Source organism: Heterocephalus glaber, unplaced genomic scaffold, assembly GCF_053883595.1.
Source record: "Heterocephalus glaber isolate CG9 unplaced genomic scaffold, H.glaber_assembly_v1.0 deba00001688, whole genome shotgun sequence".
Taxonomy (NCBI): Eukaryota; Metazoa; Chordata; class Mammalia; order Rodentia; family Bathyergidae; genus Heterocephalus; species Heterocephalus glaber.
Genome location: NW_028258413.1, coordinates 7,767,320 through 7,789,431, shown reverse-complemented (window position 1 = coordinate 7,789,431; position 22,112 = coordinate 7,767,320).

Below are 22,112 nucleotides of genomic sequence, written 5' to 3'. Positions count from 1 at the left end.
GTTGTATTTGCGACAGTGGACTTAAACGTCTCGTATTTTGCTGAGGTTACAATCAAAAGGAACATAGCCCATAAGCATTTTGAGGCCTTATGATAAAGCAGGCTAGGATTAGCTGAAATTTTTAAACATTTTACATATTTGCATTAGAGTGAGCCCACTTTACAGTTGCAGTTAAAGTTTTCATTTTCATTATTTGATTTAATTTGGTTTACAATGATAATGTCTGTCTACAGAAAGGAAAGTAGATATGTTTTTTTGTTTGTTTGTTTTTTGGTACTGGGGATCAACTCGGATCCTTGTGCTTATGAGGCAGGAGGCAAAACCACTGAGCTAAATCCCCGGCCCCTTGATATGTTTTTTTATCATGGAGGCCAGTCTGGGAGGGGTCCCTCCTGTGTAGGGACCTTCTGTGATACAGCACACCCCCTATTAAAGACTCACTTTGGTATTCCTGTTAAAAAATAGAAGAGCTGGAGCTGGGGATATAGCTCAGCACTCCCTCAATTCAGTACCCAATAACACATGCATTCACTCTCTATGTATATATCGTATTTTCTTGCATGAATGTGTGTAAAGCCTGATAAAAGACTAAGCTGGGTGTGATGCACACACGTGTAATCCCAGCAACTCTGGAGGCTAGGGCAGGAAAATCACAAGTTCAAGGCCAGCTGGGGCAATTTAGAGACCCCGTCTTTAAAAAAGGGCTGGGTATGTATCTCACCCTTCCAAGGTTCGATCCCCAATACTGAAAGAAAAAAAAAATCATGAAAATTACTATGAAATTGGCAAATAACTAATCCACAAAGTAAGTGTCCCAGGGCCCTAATATTATAATAATTTGAATTTAGGGGTTCACTAAAGTATATTTGCAAGTAAATAGAATTAATATAATTTTGAACTGTAAGTGCAAATTATTAATATATCTATTAATTGTTAATGTATCTACATTTTCATGTCTCTTTGTAAATTTGTATTAGAATTTTATAACTTGCCTGGACCATTAGGTCTAATATAATGTATACTATCTTATTAGTTTAATTAAATTGTAAATGCTGTGTTCAAGATTTTACATTCAGAGTGCATTTTACATACTCTGCTTGGAATAGATAATATGGTGCCCAAGACAACCAAGTATTACTGCATTTGTTTGCATAAAAATCAAGTGAATTTTTATACTTCCCAGTTTGGAATCTCATTTTTGTTAATGTAGTTTAAGAAAACTACTTTCATGTTAAGAACTTCATTTTGACCATAAGTCAATACGGTTTTTGGCATGTTAATGAACCATGAAAAATATTCCCAATAAAAATAAATTAGCACATTTTCCCACACAAAAACATACACAGTTGTTCAGAGTAGGTACCAGTTGTAATATCCAAAAAGTAGAGGAACCCAAATGTGCATCAGCTGATGAGTGGATAAAAGGTGACATGCCCATAGAATGGGATAGCTCTGGTAAAAAGGAGTGAAATACCCGTGTTACGTGTGTCTTGAAAACATTTTGCTAAGTGAAAAAAGCCAGACACACAGGCCATACGTGCTACATGATTCCACTTGTCAGGTGTCAGCAGCAGCCAATCTATGGGGTAGAAGGCGCCTGTCTCAGCGCCAGGAGCCAGGGTAGGAGGAACGACTGTGCTGGCCAGGGTAGGGTTCTTTGGGAGGCTGTGACATTTTCAGGTCACTTACGGTAAATGAGATACAACATGTTTGTAACTGAAAATGTGAAAAATCAACAGGTTTTTCCTTCTGTGTAAACAATGTAATTTATACTTGATTTTAATGTACTAAGCACTGGCTGTTGGTCTTCAATTTGCAGGTATATTTATCGGTATTATTTGCTTAATAAAACATAATGACTTAGTTAACTTTTTGGCAGTGTTGGGGAGCAAATCCAAGAGAAGCTGGGAAGCGCCCTGCCACTAACCCACACCCCCCTGGCAAAATTAACTTTCAAACAGTATTGTATTTCATTGAATATAATTGTTCATAGTTATGGCCAGGAATGCAGCATATTGATTTTGGTATGCTCTACATACATAAAGAAAAAAATCTTTAAAATTTTAAATGAAATTAGATTAAAAATTGAGAAAATCATCAAAAATTTGGAATAAATATTTAAACATAAGCAATTCAAATTAAAATTACTTCCAAACCACAATTAAGATCTATCTTGTTTAATAATGACACAGAAACCCCAAAGTAAAGATAGATAGGTGGCAATTTATACCAGAAGTGATAACTCTTTTACTAGTATTGGGTTTGATTATTTAGATGCCTATATAAGAATTCTTCAGTAAAAGTGATGATAAGTTTAAAATTTCTTCTCTTAACACCTTCAGAGTGATTGTGATGATGCAGTACATACTGGTTCCTGAGGATCAGAGGGCCATGGGATCTGAGTGATACAGGAGCCATTGTGATGTTTTGGGTTCTAATGCACCATCCCTTTTGGGTTCTAATGAGCCATCCCTTGTCCTAAGGGGGACAGTTCCAGGACACCCGTACAAATGGGTACCACACACCATAGTGCTCAAGGCCCTCATATGAAATATAGGGTTTGCATTTAGTCCACCTGTAAATCATACCTAAGACCCTAGATGCTACAGACAGTTCTGTATTTAGAGATTACTGTCAAGAAAAACCTTTGGCTCAGTGGTTCCACCACCTGCCTCGAAAGCACAAGGTCCTGAGTTCAATCCCTGGTACCAAAAAAACCCCCAAAATTGCGTCTCACATGTTCAGTACAGATCAGAGGTTTTAAAAACTATTTTGATCTGGAGTGGGTTGAATCTAGATGCAGCAGGTTGACTACTGTCTGGCACCTGTTAAAGATTCTTTGACTCCATACAAGCACATGGCCCAAAAGAATGTACGAAACTTTGAGAAATCCTCCACTACAGCTAAAATAGTGTTTATTTACTCCAAGGATTTGGCTCATTTGATGGTAAAGAAGTATGACCATTTCAGAGATACTCCATCATCAAAGTATTAAATTTCAAGTATCAAACAATGATTAAGTAGAAATGAAATTGGGCTTTTCCATACATACCTGGTAAGATAGTAGAATGACAGATTTTCCATGTATCCAAATACCCATTAAAATACAACTCGGCTGGGAATATAGCTAGCTCAGTGGTGCAGCATCTGCCTGGCAAGCTGGAGTCCCTGAGTTCAATACCTGGTACCAAAAAAGAAAACTCAGCCTCAGAATGCTTGAAATTTAATGTTTTAGACACAGGTTATGGAGAGACTAGCTTCTCCTTGTTTTCCACCTTTCTGTGTGCACTAAGAGGGAAGATTACTCTGGAGCATGTTAGGGGTAGGGCACAATGCCTACCCTTGGCTTGAATGCGGTTATAATTAAGGAAAACAGGCAAGGTAGGGACACTGGAGGCTAGATGGAGAGATACACAGAAAGAAGCAGGAAGGGCACCCAGGTGTGGTGGTGCATGCCTATTGTCCCAGCACTCAGGAGGCTGAGGCAGGAGGATCACCATGAGTTCCAAGCCAGGGTAGACTACATAGTTCAAGACCAGCTTGAACTACGGAGCGAGATCCTACCAAAAAAAAAAAAAAAAAGGCCAGGGATTTAGCTCAGTGTTTCCACTGCCTGCCTCACAAGTGGAAGGCCCTGAGTTCGATCCCTGGTACAAAAAACAAGAAAACCACAAAAAAACAGGAAGGGAAATGTTAGAGAAACTTAACATGTATTTGGGGTGAGCCCTGTGAGCTGAGTTGAGGAGGAAAGCTTTTTTCTTTTTCCTTATTTTGTTCATACATTTGTGTGTGTAATGTATATTAAGCAAATATTTTTGATTTCCCATTCCCTTATTATGTAGCATAAGATGTATTAACTTTGTATTAATATTTACATACTGTTTACATCATACTGTTAGAGTTACATCAGAAGATAAGGAAGTATAAAGGACTTTGTCATCTTTGGGAGAGGGGATTAGAATCTAATTTGAGAAACACTGATGTGAATAGAGGTTATAAATTTATTAGGCTTGACCCTGTAACTTGGGTAGGACAGATAAATGTGATTCTAGAGTCAAAGGAGAAAGGAACGCTTAGATGCATTTTAAAGTTGACTCCTATTCTGAACTCAGGACATAATTTCTTAGGGAAAATTAGTATCTGCAGGTCAACCCACAAAAAGTGTCTCTAGGGCCGGGATTTAGCTCAGTGGTTTTGCTGCCTGCTGTGAAAGTGCAAGGACCCGAGTTCAATTCCTGGTACCCCCCCAAAAAAGTGTCTCTAAATCCAGCCTCCCTGTGGGTGTTGCCTTCCCGTGAGAAAATGCTCCATAGTTTCCACACAGGCTTAGCAGGGTGCATCAACCCTGCTCCCAGGCAGAATGAGGCCTTCCTTTCTAATCTAGCAGATACTAGTTTAAAATGACCACCAGAGTGACTTCCTGTGGTTTGTAGTAAGTACTGAAGGACATCGGGAACAGCTGACTAGGGTAAAATCAGTTGAATGATTGGGTGAAAGCTTTAGGAAGCTGGAAATTGCTGGCCAAGGAATTCTGTAGATTTTTTTTTTTTTTTTGGAGTACTGGGGTTCAAACTCAGGACCTTGTACTTGTGAGGAAGGTGCGGTGCCACTGAGCTAAATCCTCCGCCCTGGAATTCTGTAGATTTCATCTTCAGTGTTACTGTATGTTTGGGGTTTCCTCTGGGCTCCCTTTTGTTTTTCAGTCCGAGGTGGGTTCACTGTCATTATCAATTGATTATCACCAGGAACCAATGAGCTTTCTTTGTTTACCCTACTAACTACAGAAAGGGACAATTTCACAGGATTATTATTTTCCTTACACCTCCGTTCCTAAAACAAGTACAATATGCACTTTGTCAGGTTCTCATAGGGTATTTTTTTACGATACTAGGAATTCAGCATTTATGTATAATTGTAAGCAAACAGCTGGCATTGTGAAGTTCAGTGACAAAGTAGGGAAAGGGTTAAAAAACTCATGTGGGGGGAAGGGAGAGAAGGGCAAGAGGAAGTAACAAAGAATAAAGAGGTGTTATGTACTCCTACCAACTTCCTGCAATGTGTGTAATCATGTACTGCAAATGTACTAAATCTTGGTTTCCTTCCTATCACTGCCACCAAGCCAGGACCCTCATCCAACTAAGACCTGATTGAAAAAGTTGCAAGATTCAACTACAGCCATGTGCCATATAAGACATGTCCATCAATAGCAGATCACATGGAGGATGATTGTCCTAGAAAATCGAAGTAGGCCTGGTGAGGCAGCCACCCTAACATAGCACGCCATATTGCATGTTTGTGGTCATGCTGGTGTGAGCAAATTACTCTGCTGCCGGCGGTGTAGAAGTAAAGCCCAGGGCTGGGGATAGAACACTTGCATGTGCGAGGCTCTGGGCTCCATCCCCAGCACAGGAAAAACAATCCAGCATGGGCTGGGGATTTATCTCAGTGGTTCCAGAGCCTGCCTCGCAAGAGCAATGTTCCGAGTTCGATCTCCGGTACCAAAAAAAAAAAAATCCAGCATGTTCAGTTACGCACAGTACATAGTAACTTGAGGATGATAATAAATGACTGTTTACTAGTTTATATGTTTACAACGCTGTACTTTTACTGTTTGAGTGTATTATAAAAATGGTATTCCAGGCTGGGGATTTAGCTCAGCGGCACTGTGCCTGCCTGGCAAGCGCAAGGTCCTCAGTTTGATCCCTGGTACCAGAAAAATAAAAATAAATAAAGGTATTCCATGTTACACCAGCAGCAGCTTCATACATCTCAGGTTTACGCATCTCAAACGCATTGCGAAGCCACACAGTGACTGCCCTGTACCATTTATGTTTATGGTAGATACTCAGGATGTTCACTAAGAGGAAACTACCTAACAGTGCCTTTCTCAGAATGTATCCCCATTGTTAAGCAATGAATGACTGTACATTTTAAAGACAAAATCAGACCCTGGAGGCCATACATCAGAAATGAGTTTCTGGGATAAAATCAAGTTGTTAGCAGGGCTGCGTTCCTTTCTAGATGCTTTAAGGCAAAATGTGTTTTCTTACCCTTTCCCGCCTCTAGAGGTTGTTTCATTCCTTGTCCCATGAAGCCTTTCTGTCTTCAAAGCCAGCGATGGCTGGCTGAGTCTTCCTCCCATTTTAGCATTCTGATGTGCTCCTCGACAGTCAGGGACTGTCGGACACATTGTCACCTTCAGCCTACCTAGATACTCCGGAGTAATCTCCCCAGCTCCAGGGTAGATGGCTGGCAGCCTTCCTTCCTCTTTTCTGATTACATATATTCATAGGTTCCAGGGACTGGGATGTGGATAGACACCTTGGGCATCATTCTGGCTAGAACAGCTGTTTGTAATTCATTGTGTTCTCTTGAGTCTAAGTGACTTCCATCCTAACTTCACATTTTTTATTGTCCAAAAAGTATTTGACTACTCAAAACTATCAAATGTCAAATGGCAAGAAAATTCAAATGTACTGAGGGTTAGACAGAAATCTTGGTTTTCTCAACTCAATTTGGTTGCTTATGACTCAAGAACCCTGGTGAGGTAGTACAGCATCTCTTACTCAAAATGCTTGGACCCAGAAATGTTTAGAGTTTCATTCAGATTTTTTATTTTTAGATTTTGAAATATTTATGTATATATAGCAAGACCTTGAGAATGGGACCCCAGTGTAGACATGGGATTTGTTTAGGTTTCGTATATATCTTACACACAGAACTTGTCAGTGATTTCGTACATTTATTAGTATGCCTGTGGCCCTTCCTCCCCCTACCCTTTTGATACAGGAGCTTGAACCCAGGGCCTCCCTCATCCATGATAGGCAAGCACTCTACCACTAAGCTACATACCAACCCTTTACCATTTTGATAGAGTCTCCCTAATGGCCCTAATGGCTTTGAGATCATGATCCTCCTGCCTCAGCCTCCAAAGTAGCTGGTATTACAGGCATGCACAACCACGCCCAGCTGTGTCTTGTGCTGTGACTATGATCTGTCACATGAAGTTGAGAGTCCACTTGTGGCATCGTGCTAGTGACCAAGTATTGAGTATTCGGTGCTTCAGCTTGTCCCCATAGGCACACTCAGCCTGTGCTGCCATATGCTAAGTTGGAGAGGGGTTGGGTGTACATGAAAGATGGAAATCAGGGAGCTTGGCCATGATGAGAACCTAGAATCTTAAGAGTATTAGCTTCATGGAATATAGGGTAAAGAAGGACAGTTTCTTTAAGCATGGAACAGATTTGAATACGTTTATAATCCAGTAACATGAGAAGAGATACGGGACAGAGAGACCAACAGATGGACCCGATTTTTCAGGCGATGTAGGCTCTAGATAAAAAATACAAGTAGATTACTTGGTTTTCAACAAGAGGGAAGGGAAGCCCATCAGAGACTAGAGGCAAAGATGAGATGGAAAATGGAGATAAAGTTTAGGTGGAGGAAGGCAGAAAGTTGATGTTCTTAGTATAATAGGAAGGAGGGCTGTGTGGTGATACTGAGTCAGGTTTAAGAGAGATAGTTTGAGATTGCTGCAGAGGTGAAATGAACTAACCAAAGAGAAGAAAGACAGGTCCTGTTAGGGGCCTAAGGTAGGAGATCATGAATTTGTAGTGTGATTTCCTTGTGGTTTCATGATTTTTTTCCCCTCTAAGCATGAGAGGCCTTAGGTGTGTGGGCACATGATTCATACCCACATGAGTATTAAGATACTTGTCTGGTTAGCAGCAGATAAATATGCATGTAAACAGTCCCTTAAAAATGGTATACTTAGTATGGTGGTTCTTTCATTAGTGTAAAATTGACAGCTCTTCTGAAAAATTTATGTTCCCATTTCAGGAAACTCAGGGGCAAGAAAATGAGAAAACATTTATATGCCAATTAAGAGAGATGGAGTGAAGAAAGAAATGAGGGGATGAGAGAGGCATTTAAAATTTAATCAAGAGGGCTGAGGATTTAGCTCAGTGGTTCCACCGCCTGTCTCACAAGTGCAAGGACCTGAGTTCGATCCCCGGTACCAAAAATAAATACATTTAATCAAGATTTCATCCTCAGATGTTCATTGAGCACTGTGTATCAGCTCTGAGTTTTTCATTGTGGATAAAACTTAGGTAATTTTCATGCTTGTCGCTTCTCGGCCTTTTGGCTAAGATCAAGTGTAGATAATTTTCATGCTTTGTCATCCCCCACCCTGCCCTTATTCATGTAATAAAATTAAGAAGCTCTCTGGGTTGGAGCCGAATTCTTGCCCACTCAGCTTCTTTTCCTCCTTCCTTCCATCTCCAGTCCCCACTGTGACTCAAGGTAGCCAGATAGCTCAGTGGGTATCTGTGGTATTCACTCGGCATGTCTGAAAAACCAACAGTCTACTGGATATTAATGTAAGTTTAAATTATGATGAAGAGGCCTCATTACAGGAGTAATGGTCATGTGTACAACAAGTAATATGAAATATATTGGGGTAATTGTAAGGATGGGCACTCAGATGAAGAGCATCGGCCTAAGCAGACATGTGAAAAAGCCACGAGAATGTCAGCTGCTGCTATTTATAGCTGCCCAAAGAACCCATATCCCCATGAAACTATCACCAAAATCAAGATAATGAACTTCACCGCAAGGTTCCTTGTGTTTTTTTCTACATCCTTTCTCTTGTTCCTTCCCACCTGTCTCTCTCTCTTTCTCCTTTTTCCACAGGAAACCACTAATCTGTTGTCATTGTAAATTAAATTTGCATTTTCTAGAATTTTATTTAAGCAGAATTATACAGTATGTCCTCTTTCCTTGTCTGGCTTTTTTCACTTAGCGTAATTATTTTGAGATTTACCTGCTTTGCTGTGTCACTCAATAATTTTTTATTTTTATTGCTGGATAGTATTCTATTATATGAATAAACCCATCTTTGTTCACCTATCAGTGGACATTTGGATTGTTTCATTTCTTTGTCCTATTGCAAACAGCTATTTTGAATATTTTTGTGCAAGTGTTTATATAAAATATGCTTTCATTTTTGAGGGGTAAATGCCTGGCAGTGGAATGGATGGATCATATGGTAGATTTGTATTTAACTTTCTAAGAAACTGAAGAGGATCAGAGATAGAGAGAGGAAGAAGGGGAAAGGGAGGAAAGTAAAAAGAATGAAGATGTGTATGCCCATGTACCAGCTCCCCATGATGGATGTAATCACTATGCACTGCAAACGTGTGCTAACAAAGATTAAAAGTAAAAAGATAAATGTCATGTAATTTTTGATGGGGAAGGGGCTTTTTAAGCAAGTGCCAAGCTGTAATCCCAGTGGCATACCATGTCCATTCCCACCGGTTGTATATGAGAGACCTAACTCTTCCTGACCTGTTAGGGTTCATCTCTGCAGTTTAAGCCACTCAAATCAGTGTGTGTGGCATCCCATTGCCATCCTCTTTGTATTTCCTTAGTGATGAAAGATACTGAGGACATTTTTGTGTGCATCTTTGTGGGCCATGTATGTTTGATACATTCATATTGGTCTTCCTATTTTTGTCCACTGCTTATTGGATTTCTTTTATTTATTTAAGGTGATACAGACTAAACAGTTTTTTCTTTTGGTACCAGGGATCAAACTCCAGACCTTGCACTTGTGAGGCAGGTGGTGGAACCACTGAGCTAAATCCCTGGCCCCAGATTAAACATTTTGAGCAGCCTTAAAAGATTTTAAAAAGTGGAGTCATAATGAAGTGATGTACAAATGGAGGAATATGAAAAACACATAAAGATGACATTTTGACAGCATAATTTAAGGGTCGACTGTGTGAATCTTAGTGCTTAATCTCTCTCTTTTATTGTTATTAGCTAGCAGAATCTTCTCAACTGACGTTTACTAACCTTAAACTCAGAGTATAGGCTGTTGTTTTCTACAGCTGCCTCGCAAGAATCAATTTTAAGATTTTTAGAAATGCAGGCTGATTGTTAAACAGCCATTATTAAAATTAATTATATAAGCAGACAGTTATTTAAAATCTAGTAGGCAAGACTCAATAAATACTAAAAACTGATACACATAAAGAATAATAGTTCAGTATAAAACTGGAGGAACCTAACATTTCATCTTTAATCATTGCCCTATGAAATGATGAATAAATTTCACAAAATTGATGGAACTTTACCAAGAACAGTGGCTTTTTGTGGTTACTTATTCATTTATTGGAAACATGGTCTTGCTCTGTAGTTCAGGCCATTCTTGAGCTCATTACGTAGATGACTTTTTTTTTTTTTTTGGTACCAGGGATCAAACTCCGGTCCTTGTGCTTGCAAGGTAGGCTGCGGAACCACTGAGCTAAATCCCCGGCCCTTGAGCTCATTATGTAACCCAGGCTGGCCTCGAACTCCAGGCAATCCTCCTGCCTCAGCCTCCCGAGTGCTGGAATTACAGGCATGTGCCACCTCGCCCGCCCGGCTTTTTGTGGTTTTTGTTTTAAATGAGGAGGGAATGCAGATTCCTCAGGAGAGACTTTTCCTCTCTTTAGGAATTTAAAAATCTTATGAAGAAGGCTGAATAACTAGAAGAATGCCCAAGAATATATGAAACTAATGTTTGTAATAGAGAACTGCCTAACAGTTTCCACAGTAGAAGTTAAGTAAATTGCTCTTTCTTTGTTAACCCTTGTCTTGGATACAAACATCAGTTCTTCTCGGGACTGACCTATGTAGGTGAGTACATTTTTCCAGTTACTAAGAGTCAGTAGATTGATCTTTGTTTCTTCCTTTTTTTTTCCTATCAGTCTCCATTTCTACTTTTTTAGATCTTTGTTATGGCTGTGTCTAGATGTCCCCCCAAAGCCTCAAGCAGTCTTAGGTGGGGCTTCTGCAGAGGTGGCTGGATCTAGAGTGTGTGACTGATTCATGGTGCAGTGCTAGGATTAAGGGTGTGTGATTACTAAATCAGCCCACAGATTGGTTTGGCACTGCAGTAATCTCAATACCCTAGATACAATATAAGGGGCAGAAAGAGGCTGCTCTTCTCTCTTGCTTGCTTTGTTACCTTCTGCCCACCATGAACTGTTTCTCCTCTGCCCTGCCACCCTGCCTTGGAGCCAGCTGATTATGGACTGAAACCTCCACAAACTATGACCTAATAAACCTTTCCCCATTTAACTTTGGGTGTCAGATATTTTGTCTCAGCATGAGAAAAGTAACTAAGACAGTCTTCAATGCATATACTTTTTTTTTTTTTTTTTTTGAGACAAGGTCTTGCTATGTACTTCAGGGTGACCTGAAGTACACTGGCCTCGAACTTGCAGCGATCCTGCTGGCTCAGCCTCCTGAGTGCTGGGATTACAGGTGTGTGCCACCACACCTGGCATACATGTTAAATTTTATCACATATTTAAGGGCTGGGGATTTAGCTCAGTGTTTCCAGCGCCTACCTCAAAAGCGCAAGGTCCCGAGTTGGATCCCCAGTACCAAAAAAACAAAAACGCATATTTAAAATGTTTTCATTCTATTTATGTAACCACTGTGTGAGTTAAGCAGAAGTTACTAACATTTCATCCAAACATTCATCACCAGCCTGCAAGGTGATTAGTAGATAAACACGGAACCAGCATCAGGTGAACTGACTGCCCTCAGTGACAGGATGAGTCATGTCACCGACCCGTGATCCTCATGTCCACATTCTTTTCATTGTGCTCTCATGGCTCTCAGCTCACAGTTGGTTTTTTACTGTACAGGCCTCTGCTTCTATCCTTCCTTTTCATATCTATCTTGTATATCACATCAGATAAAACACAGTAATGCAGTACAGTGAGGTCTAAATGGTTTCCCATCATACAGAAGATCAAAATCAGAACTTTATCTCTGCTTCTAGACATGAAATCTCTTCTTTCCTTAAATCAGGCAAACACACCACTTGACTTTGTGAGACTATGCTTTTACCCATGTTTCCCTTGAGCTATTGACTCTTGAGGAATAGTTATTACGGTGGACCTGGACATCCATGTCCTTGGCCTAATCTATAGACTAAGTCTGTACATAACAACTGCCTCATGTGCTTTGAGTCAGAGGTGGGCAGGGAGCTTCTAGTACAATTTCTGACATTAAAAGTCATCAGGCTGGGGTGATAGCTTAGTGGGAGGCCTTCCTTTCGATCCCCAGTACCAAAAACAACAATGACAACAGAAAAACTCCTCTATGCTGGACATGGTGGTGCACACCAACAATCCCAACCCTCCGGAAGCTGAGACAGGAGGACTTCGAGTTTGAGGCCAGCCTGGGCTGCAGGCACGATACTGTCTAAAAACAAAACCAAAAATACTCTAGACTTTTACTTCCGGTAATAAAGAACTAAGTTTGCTTCTGCTGTGAACCACTGGACCAAAACAAAACAAATTACCCCTGCTCGAAGGCATTGAAAAGCTACTGAATCAGTATCTCAGGGCCAACACCTAAGAAAGGAAAAGGCATGGGAGAGATGCCCATAGCATGTGGCCCTCCTTTCCCTTGGAGACATCTGGCTCTTCCAAAAGCAAATGAGACTGAGAATAGAGCTTTTTGTAAGTTCGCAGCACTATGTGGGAGTCGGAAGGCAAACAAACTAAGTTTAGCATTCAGTGAGGGAGAGAGAAACCTGTCAGGCTTTTTCTGTTGCCATCCTGAAGGGCTGTTCCCTGCAAATCAGTGAGCTGAAACAGATCAGGACTTGCGTGGAGTGAATCACGTTAGCCCTGACTGGGAGATGGGGAGTCTGCTCTCGGCCTTAGTCTGCTGCCTAACAGAATCAAGTCTTCACAGAAGAAAGCAGTGTCGTCCAGAGCCTCAGACTGCTCTGCAGTGCTCTATGCACAACGTCTCGCTCAGAGCAATGTCCAGCTGCATGGGACGACTCCAGCCAAAAAGACCACAGACACAGGCCCACGGGGACTCTGAGACAGTCACTTTGTGTGATTATGAACTTACAGAATCTAAGAGTAGGAATGCTGAGCTGGGGATTCAGCTCAGTGACCCTGTGCCTGCCCCATAACCGTGAGGGCCTGAGTTTGATCCCTGGTACAGGAAAAAAAAAAAAAAAAAAGAGTAGGAATGTTTTCAGAGACCAGATACAGAACCAAACAATTCTACTGGAAGATGCAACAGAAACCTAATGGGTACATTTAACAGCCCATTATGCAGAGCTGAGGGCCTGAGATTTAGCTCAGTGGTTCCGGTGCCTGCCTCTCAAGCACAAGGTCTGAGTTCGATCCCCGGTACCAAAAAAAAAAAACAAAGAGAAAAACATACAGAGCTGAGGACAAGATGAGGGGATTGGAAGAAAGTTCAGAAGATACACAGATTTATAGAGAGACAAAGGGGTAGGAAATTGGGGTGGTGGCAGAGAAGGTGTGAGCTAAAAGAGGTAAAATACAGGTATAGTTGAAAACCGGGACAGGAGTGACAGAATGGAACAAAGTGATATTGGAAGAGATGTCTAAAATAAACAAAAGGTATAAGACCAGGCCTTAAACCTTAAGGAAGAAAAAGGCAAAGAACCACGCCCAGTCACATCATAGTAAAACTGAAAAAAATTGAGGCATACAGAGAAGAAAAAAATTATCAAACGACTAAAACACCAGCTGCTTTGCAATTCAAATGACACTATCTTCAAGGTGTGGAAAGAAAATATTGCCAATCTAGAATTCTTTATTAAAACTATATAACTTAAATTTTTTTGGGAGGGTACCAGGGATCAAACTTGGGACTTTGTGCTTTCGAGGTAGGTAGTGGCACCACTGAGCTAAATCCCCTGGCTCTATAACTTAAAATTTAAGTCAAAGATATTTTCAAGCAAACAGACCTTAAGAATACATCAATATCGGGACATGGTGGTGCACACCTGTAATCCCAGCCCTCAGGAGGCTGAGGCAGGATCACTGCCACAAGTTAGAGGCCAGCCGGGGCTACATAGTGAGTCTAAAGCTAGCCTGAATTACATAGTGAAACCCAGTCCCAAAAAAACAAACAAATTAATCCGAGCACTTGGGAGGCTGAGGCAGGAGGATCGCTGCTAGTTCGAGGCCAGCCTGGGCTACATAGTGAGTTCAGGGCCAGCCTGAACTACAAAGGGAGACCTTGCCTCAAAAAAAACCAAACCAAGAGGCTGGGGATTTAGCTCAGTGGCACTGCGCCTGCCTTACAAACACAAGGTCCTGAGTTCGATTCCTGGTACCAAAACAACAACAACAACAAAAAACCCAAACCAAACAAAAAAGAATTCATCACTAGCATACCTGTCCTAGAATAAAGAAGCCATTGGGAAGATAAAAAAGATTTCTGGTAAAAGGGAAATATGTAGAGGCCCTTGCAGGTCACTCCACCTTTTCACTGGACCATGGGCAAAGTGAGTACAGGGGGGCATCTGACTGGTGCCATCCCACATTCCACATGTAGTTCCTCTGATGCCATGGTGTAGCAGCAATACAATTTCCCCTGTTAAATGGGAACCCTCACCCTACAGGGATAGTGATCTATTTTTGGTTTAGTGTCATAAGAAGTCCATACTTGAGCCCACTGTGGTGGTGCACACCTGCAAGCCCAGCACTTGGGAGGCAGAGGCAGGAGAATCACTGTGAGTTCGAGGTCAGCTGGGGCTACACGGTGAGTTCAAGGCCAGCCTGAACTGCATAGCGAGACCCTGTCTCAAACACATAGGCATACAAAAAGAAGCCCACACTTGCTAGTGAGCAGTGTTTATGCCTGATTCATTGAAGCTCATGTTTCCCGTTAAGCATTCTTCTCTTGTACACTTGCACCTGCAAAACCACTAGTTTCCGGGACCAAAAATTTCTTCAAGCAGGTTGTTGGGTATAAAAGAATAGCCAACACAAATGCATAAAAAAGTACACCAAAATATGTATGCAGGGATGTTCATAGCAGCATGCTGCTTAACAGCCAAAAAATGCAAACACCTCCAACATCCATTAACAGTAAAATGGACAAATTGTGGTATATTTGTAAAGCAGAATACTATTGGGCCAGGGATTTAGCTCAGTGGTTTCATTGCCTCCTGCGCAAGTGCAAGGACCCAAGTTCGATCCCCGGTACCAAAAAAAAAGAATACTATATAGCAGTGAAAAACTAATGTACAGCTGCTACAAGCAGGCATGGTGTCACACACCTGTACTCCTAGCTGCTTGAGAGTCTGAGGCAGGAGGATTGCAAATTCAAAGTCAGCCTGGGAAACTTAGCAAGATGCTATCTCAAAATAAGATAAAAAGGACAGGGATGTAGCTCTGCAGTAGAATATTTGCCTAGCATGTGTGAGACCATAGGTTCAATACTAGTATCACACACACAGAAAAATCATATAATTGCCTCTGGTGTATGAGATACAATTTCTCTGGCTGGTTTTAAGATGTTTATCTTCATTTTATCAAATTGACTGTAATGTGCATAGATGTGATTTCCTTTGTAGTTTTCCTCCTTGTAGCTTGCTTAGCTTTGTGGATGTGTAATTTTATGCTTTTCATCAAATTTGGAAAATATTTGGCTAGCATTTTCTGAGAAAATTAAATATAGACGTATAACAAAGAGAGGACTGCCAGGTGTGGTGGAGCATGCCTGTCATCCCAGCACTTAGGAGGCTGAGGCAGGAGGATTGCCATGATTTCAGTGCCAGCGTGGGCTACATAGTGAGTACAAGGCCAGCCTGAACTACATAGTGAGACCCTGCCAAAAAAAAAAAAAAAAAAGGGGACTATTCTCATCTCTACTCTTTTCATACCTTCAGGGGAAGAGGCACCATACACCATACAAGGAGTGATCAAAGAATACAGTAAATGTTTATATTTTTAAAAACTTATTACAGTAAAATACACATTGCCAAGAATAATCGATGAGTGTGTTTGAAGCAAAGGGGAGGATAATGAGGGGAATTAATGCCAATGTGTCTTTTAGTGTAATACATTAAAAAAAAATTTTTTTTTGAGGTAGGGTCTCACTATGTAGTTCAGGCTGAACTTGAACTCATTATGTAGCCCAGGTTGGCCTCAAACTCTCAGGAATCCTCCTGCCTCAGCCTCCTGAGTGCTGGGATTACAAGTGTGTGCCATGCTACCTGGCTCATTTTTAAATTTAAACACTTTGATCGCCCCTCGTACCGCATTCTATCAGCACCCCGAATTTGCAGTTGCTGTCTCCCAGCTGGTCCCATAAGTGGTTTTCTAATTTATTCTCTCAGGCCCTAGCCATGAATCAGTGTAGAGTAAGCCTGGGCCATGAGTCCTTGGGCCTCAGCGGAAGGGCCATGGGTGGTAGTGGTGGGGCAGCGCCTACTCACCTCCTTCCAGCCACTGTCAGCTGACCTAGATTTTCTCTTCCCCAAGCTGAGGCGGGAGCTCCGGGGAGGTCAATTTGTACGGGCTCAGGGGAAGTGCTGAAGGGGTGAGGCGGGATGGGAGGAGCCCCGCTCCTGCTCAGTGGCTGCGGTCCTTGTCCCAGTCCACACAGTGGCTGCTGCGGCACCCAGCCAGGTGCGCTCTGGCTGACCACACAGCACTGGGTCCTAACGGGCCACGACAGGGCCCACGGCCAGGTGTGCCATCGCTTCCAGGTACCCGGAGGAAATGAGAAGCTGTTGCACCGAAAAAAATCTAACGAAATGTTAGCTGAGGAAAACACAGCCTTACTTCAAAGCCCTGAGAGGTGTGTGCTGGAATTTCCCCTGGAGCATAAGACTTTGCTCGCCTTCTGGACGAGATGCACCAAGCACCTGCTTCGTTCTGTGGTTACTGCGCCAGCTTCGGAACTCTCGAGGGGATCGTAACGCCCTGTCTTGTCTTAGGACTCACTAACGCCTCCTAAGACCATAACGCCCTGTCTTGTCTTAGGATCCACTCCTTCGCAGCAGTGTTCAACCTTACTGTATGAAACTAGACCATGTGAGTTTTTAATTGGAGCTACGAAACTACCATGTCTGTCCAGTGATTACGTAAGATGAGGCTCCTTTGAAGCTGCAAGGAGGAATTCTGAGTTCTCTCCTCTCCTCTCCTCCTTCCTTTCTTCCTTCCTTTTGCAGTGCTGGAGACTGAACCCAGAGCCTTGCACCTGTTAGGCGCATGCTCTATCACTGAGCTGCAACCCTGGTCCTTTTTATTTTGCTACAAGGTCTCCCTAAACTGCCCAAGCTGGCTTTGAACTGGGGAAAATACCTGTCTGTCTGTGTCTATGACCACAGGGGCAGCCAGGTGGCTCCCCAACCCTCACATACCATGGTCACCTGGAGATAATCTGCTTCCCTCCACCCCTTGCTCCGGCTGGTGCTGTGCTTGGAGGTGTGTGCCCCCAAGGGCCTGCAGTGTGGCCACGTTCAGAGGTGGTGGACCTGGTGGGCAGCGTTGCCCTCGGAAGGGATTGCTGTGGCTCCTGAGGTAGTCTGGTCGGTTCCCAACGTTAGGAAAGATCAAGGCTGGCCCCTCCCTGTCCCTGACTTGGAGCCTGGCTGCAGGAGAGGAGAGGCTTCTGGCACTGGTTGGCCTGTCTCTGGTCAGAGGTCAGGGTCTCTCGGACCTTTCATGGGTGTGCCTGCTCGACTCCGTCCCTTCCGGGTGGGACACTGTGGGACAGGGCACCTCCTCCCACTCCCACAGAGCTTGGCCAGATGCTAAGGGCCCAGACTACTTTTCCTAGGCCAGGGGCCCTCAGCGTTCAAGGTCATGGGCCCTTGTCCAAACTGGCAGTAGGCTAGCTGGTGACACCTTCATGCTGCCTTTAGGGCCTGTACAGGCCACCTGGGGAGAAATGGCCTGGGGCCTCCTGGTGGAGTCTGAAGCCTGGCAAGCCCTGTGGCCCACGGTGAGCAGTTTGTGGCCAGCCTCAGCCCCTGCTCCCCCAGACCAGCCACCCTGAAGATGCCCTCAGTGTCTGCAGGGTAGGATGTGTCCTTGGCCAGCATCTTCCGAGGCTGGTACTCTTGCGCCAGGGCCTCTCCTTGCCCCAGCGGGGCTGCCTGTGGGAGGTGATGTGAACTGAAACTCTTGTTCTGCCAGGCTGCTGGAAACTCTTAGCTCAGCTGGTCTTCTGGGCTTGACAAAGGTCTTCTTGTCTGTGGGTGGTTGGGAGGCGGAGTCTGTGGCCCTGCAAAGGCCGTGCTCTGTCGCACCTCCCGCCAGTGTCAGTGAGGTGCCTGTCATCTGAACAGCGGGATGCCACAAAAGATGCAGCTCAAGGTGATTACTTCTCAAAGGCAAAATATAAACAAGGGGGTTAGGACTAGGGATTTAGCCCAGTGGTTTTGCTGCCTGCTGTGGAGGCGCAAGGACCTGAGTTTGATCCCGGTACCCAAAAAATAAACAAATAAACAAGGTTAAATAAGGCACCATCCTTATGTTAATACTTATGCACATCACAGTGTTAGTCAGATTCCCGTTTTCTTTGTTTGTTTGCTTTTTGGTATTGGGGATCAAACTTGGGTCCTTGCGCTTGGGAGGCAGGCGGCGGAACCACTGAGCTAAATCCCCGGCCCTCCTGTTTTCTTTGATATTTAGTTCATTAGCACTTGGACTAAGCTAGTTCCATAAACTTCTGAAGTAAATAAAAATCTGGCCTATTATTTAAACAATTACTTTATTAAGTTATGATTACATATGCAGATTACAGTAAGCATGGAATTTTTAAGGCAGAAAAAATTCCAAAAAACAAACTTCAAAGATCTATAGAATTAAACTTTTAAATGTGTGTGTATAAGGGCCAGGGATTTAGCTCAGTGGTGTTGCCGACTGCCTCGCAAGCACAAGGTGCCAAGTTCGATCCCCAGTAACAACAAAAAAAAGTGTGTGTGTATATATGTGTGTGCTTTTATACTACAACCTTTTTTCTAGTCAATGACTGCAGAAGTGTTGTGTCAGTACACACATACACAGAATCATAGGATAGAAAGGTTTTTCAAAGCTCAGGCTACAGTATCATGTGTCTCTAAGAATTTTATATAGGTAATTCTGTATACTGCTTGTTGTTAGTACCACACAGTGTTATGGAAAATTATTCTAAAATGGTTTTACCACGTAATTGATGCCTTCTGTTTCTCTAATTTAGTTTTTATTTTTAGCTGGCTATGCTTCCTCTGAAAGCTGTAGGTAAAGCAAAGCAGTTCAAATGTAGTTCCTGATAAAGGGGAAGTCTAATGTGAGACCATCACACACCAAAATCAGAATTTTTTTTAGCAGATTATTCTTTTTAATAGGTTTATCCCTTAAAAATGTTTGAATAAATACATTTTTTTCATTTGCTTAGTTTCTCATTTCATGATCATTGACTCCCAATCATTAATTTAGTCTAGGGTGGGTCTCCTCTAAGTTTGTGCAAATGCATTAGATGCCCATTAATTTCACTTACTGTTCCAATCCATCAATCTGTGATTCTGTTCACCTCTCTTATTGTGGGTTCCTTGATCGCGTCCTGCTTTTCTTGGTTTATTTCTCACTTAGGAAGAACACATCCTCCATTAACTTCTGGAGAAAAAAAATGCATGGAATGTGTATTTGTTGAGACATTTTGGGGTTGAAAATTACTGTTAGTTTTATAATTGGTTGCTATGTCACAAGTTTGAAGTACTGCTTCATCATCCTGTAATTTCGAGCTCCTCTTGAGAAGTCCAGTCCATTCATCTTTGTATGCATATGAAACCTTCTCTCTCTAAACTCGTATGACTTATTATTTGTAGGGTTGAGTAAAACAGAAGATGATACACAAAGAGCTCCTAAAATCTGTGTGTGTTCCATTAAGCATTTTATGATTCTCACGATCTCAATCAGGTACTCAATAACCACACATGATCAGTATTGACATACCCTGCTACTGGAGACCTCTGCAGTAGGTTCCAGTCTCCTGCCCAGTATACAACGCAGGGTTAAAGAAAACTCGAAGACAGAAACAGAAATAAGGAACCAGGATGGCCAGTGCTTAGCATCCAGCAAAGCCCCTGGTCAGTCCAAGCCATTGAATTTTATTGGTAATCAAATTGGGTTAAAGGGGAACTGCGTGCTAAAGGGGAACTATGCATGAGGATATGCAGTCATGCAGTTGCTATGGATACTACACAGGCAAGAACTGTAAAGGGAAAAGACAAAACATTCTCAAATTAGGAACAGAATAGACAAAATACAGGGTTGTAATTAGAACCTTGTCGTTCTAGGTAAGGTTTTAGTCCTGGGAATGGAATTTGGGTGTGAGCTATTCTGACTTCAGCTGCTACGTTATCTTCTTTAAGCTCCACAGCTTCACGGGCCATTTCTCTGGTCTCTGCTGTGGCACTTAGCAGGAAGGTCATGTTAGTGTCTGTGCACCATGGTGCTTCCGTAAGTTACGTAAGCTTCACAGACTCGCTTCTTAAAATGAGCCAGTTTGAGGGGTTTAACTCTTTACAGCCTGCTTTTGGCATAATCAATATTGCAGTCCCCTGCACCATGCCATCCCATGGGCCATGCAGCCCCAGGTGGACCGCTGTGGTGACAAAACCAGCTTCTTCATGTCTTTCAAAGATGGGAGTTTAAATACAAGTAAACACTCATAAAACCAGAAGTTGTTGAACACAGTCATAAGGTAGTCATGTAACATGTCACTTCTTTTTAGAACACCATTATTTTCAAGCTCTAGTTTCATGTACTGCCAAGAAGGCAGGGTTGTGGAAATGGAAAACAAATTTAAATATACGCCTGGGACAGGATTTAAATTTAAAATAAAGGAAATCTAAGAATAGATCACCTTCAAATGTACAATGAGTTTTTTTGTTAGCGGGGTTAGGAACTATCTCTTTTTGGCATAGCTCATGTCATGCAACAGAAATAGCTCATGTATAACCCACATTTTTTTTCTTGGTACGGGGGATCGAACTCAGGACTTTGTGGTTGTGAGGCAGGCGCAGTGCCAATGAGCTAAATCCCCAGACTCCCCTCCATTTATTTTTTAAAATTTAAGGCAAAAAAGTTTTCTCCATATAGATGTTCACTTCTATTTCTTCTAATTGAAAATGTCAAACTATCCACACATACTGCTAAGGGGAAGTTGGTCACACACAGAAAACATCTATCCTATATAATTCCTTTTATATGAAATTTGAAAACATGCACAAACAGAATTGTAGAGGTGGTGCTGGAGAGCAGGGCTCAGGGGCACAAGGAAGCCCTCTGATGTGCACAAGTATTCTATGTGTTGGTACAGGTGGTGGAGAGGTTGAACTGAAGCATTTTACATTGTTATACAAACTGAGGGATCCATTTTTAAATTTCTTAGAGAAAAACTGCTTAGTGGCCCTCACATTACTGAACACAGGCAGCATGTTTTGCCCTGGTCAAGATGACAAAGCCGCTCATTAAGAAAGGAATTTTTGGGCTAGGGATTTAGCTCAGTGGTTCTGATGCTTGTCTCGAAAGCACAAGGACCCGAGTTCAATCCCCGGTGCCAAAAAAAAAAAGAGAAAGGAATATTTGGGCTGGGGATTTAGCTCAGTGGTTTCGCTGCCTGCTGCACAAGTGCAAGGATCAGAGTTCGATCCCCGGAACCAAAAAAAAAAAAACAAACAAAACACCAAAAAGAAAGGAATATTTAATGGCGTTTTCCAAACCTTTCTTCCCGAAGTGCATCCCACTTCCCACCTCCCCAAGGTCGCCCTTACATCTAGCTTACAGCCAGTTCAACAGTGAGGGGTGAGGGGTCAGGACACAACAGCTTCAAGTCCCTGCCTCCCACAAGCCAGGGCAAGCTCTCAAAAGGAAATGGCAAGGAGCCCTATGCAAACTCTACCTTTTCAGTGGTCCATTTATTATCTCCTATCTTGCCTCAGCTCATGGACGAATCTGGACTCGGTGGTATTTGCAGCGTAATTTTACCGTGACAATGATGGTAAAGCGGTTTATCGCAATATTCAGTAACTCTTACTTTTTTATCTTTCCGGTACTATGTATTGGACGCAGGCCCTTCCTACTGAGCTACACCCCTCAGCCTTTATAAATATTTTTGAGTCCGGTCTTCTGGTCGCCCAGCCTGGGCTCGAACTCGCAGAGCACTGTAGATCTGGCCGAAGCGTCCGACTCGAAAGTGGACGCTTCCGTCCTTCACTCTTCTCCGGGGTGTGCGGAGGACCCGGGAAACGCTGGGGACGCAGCACCCCGGGT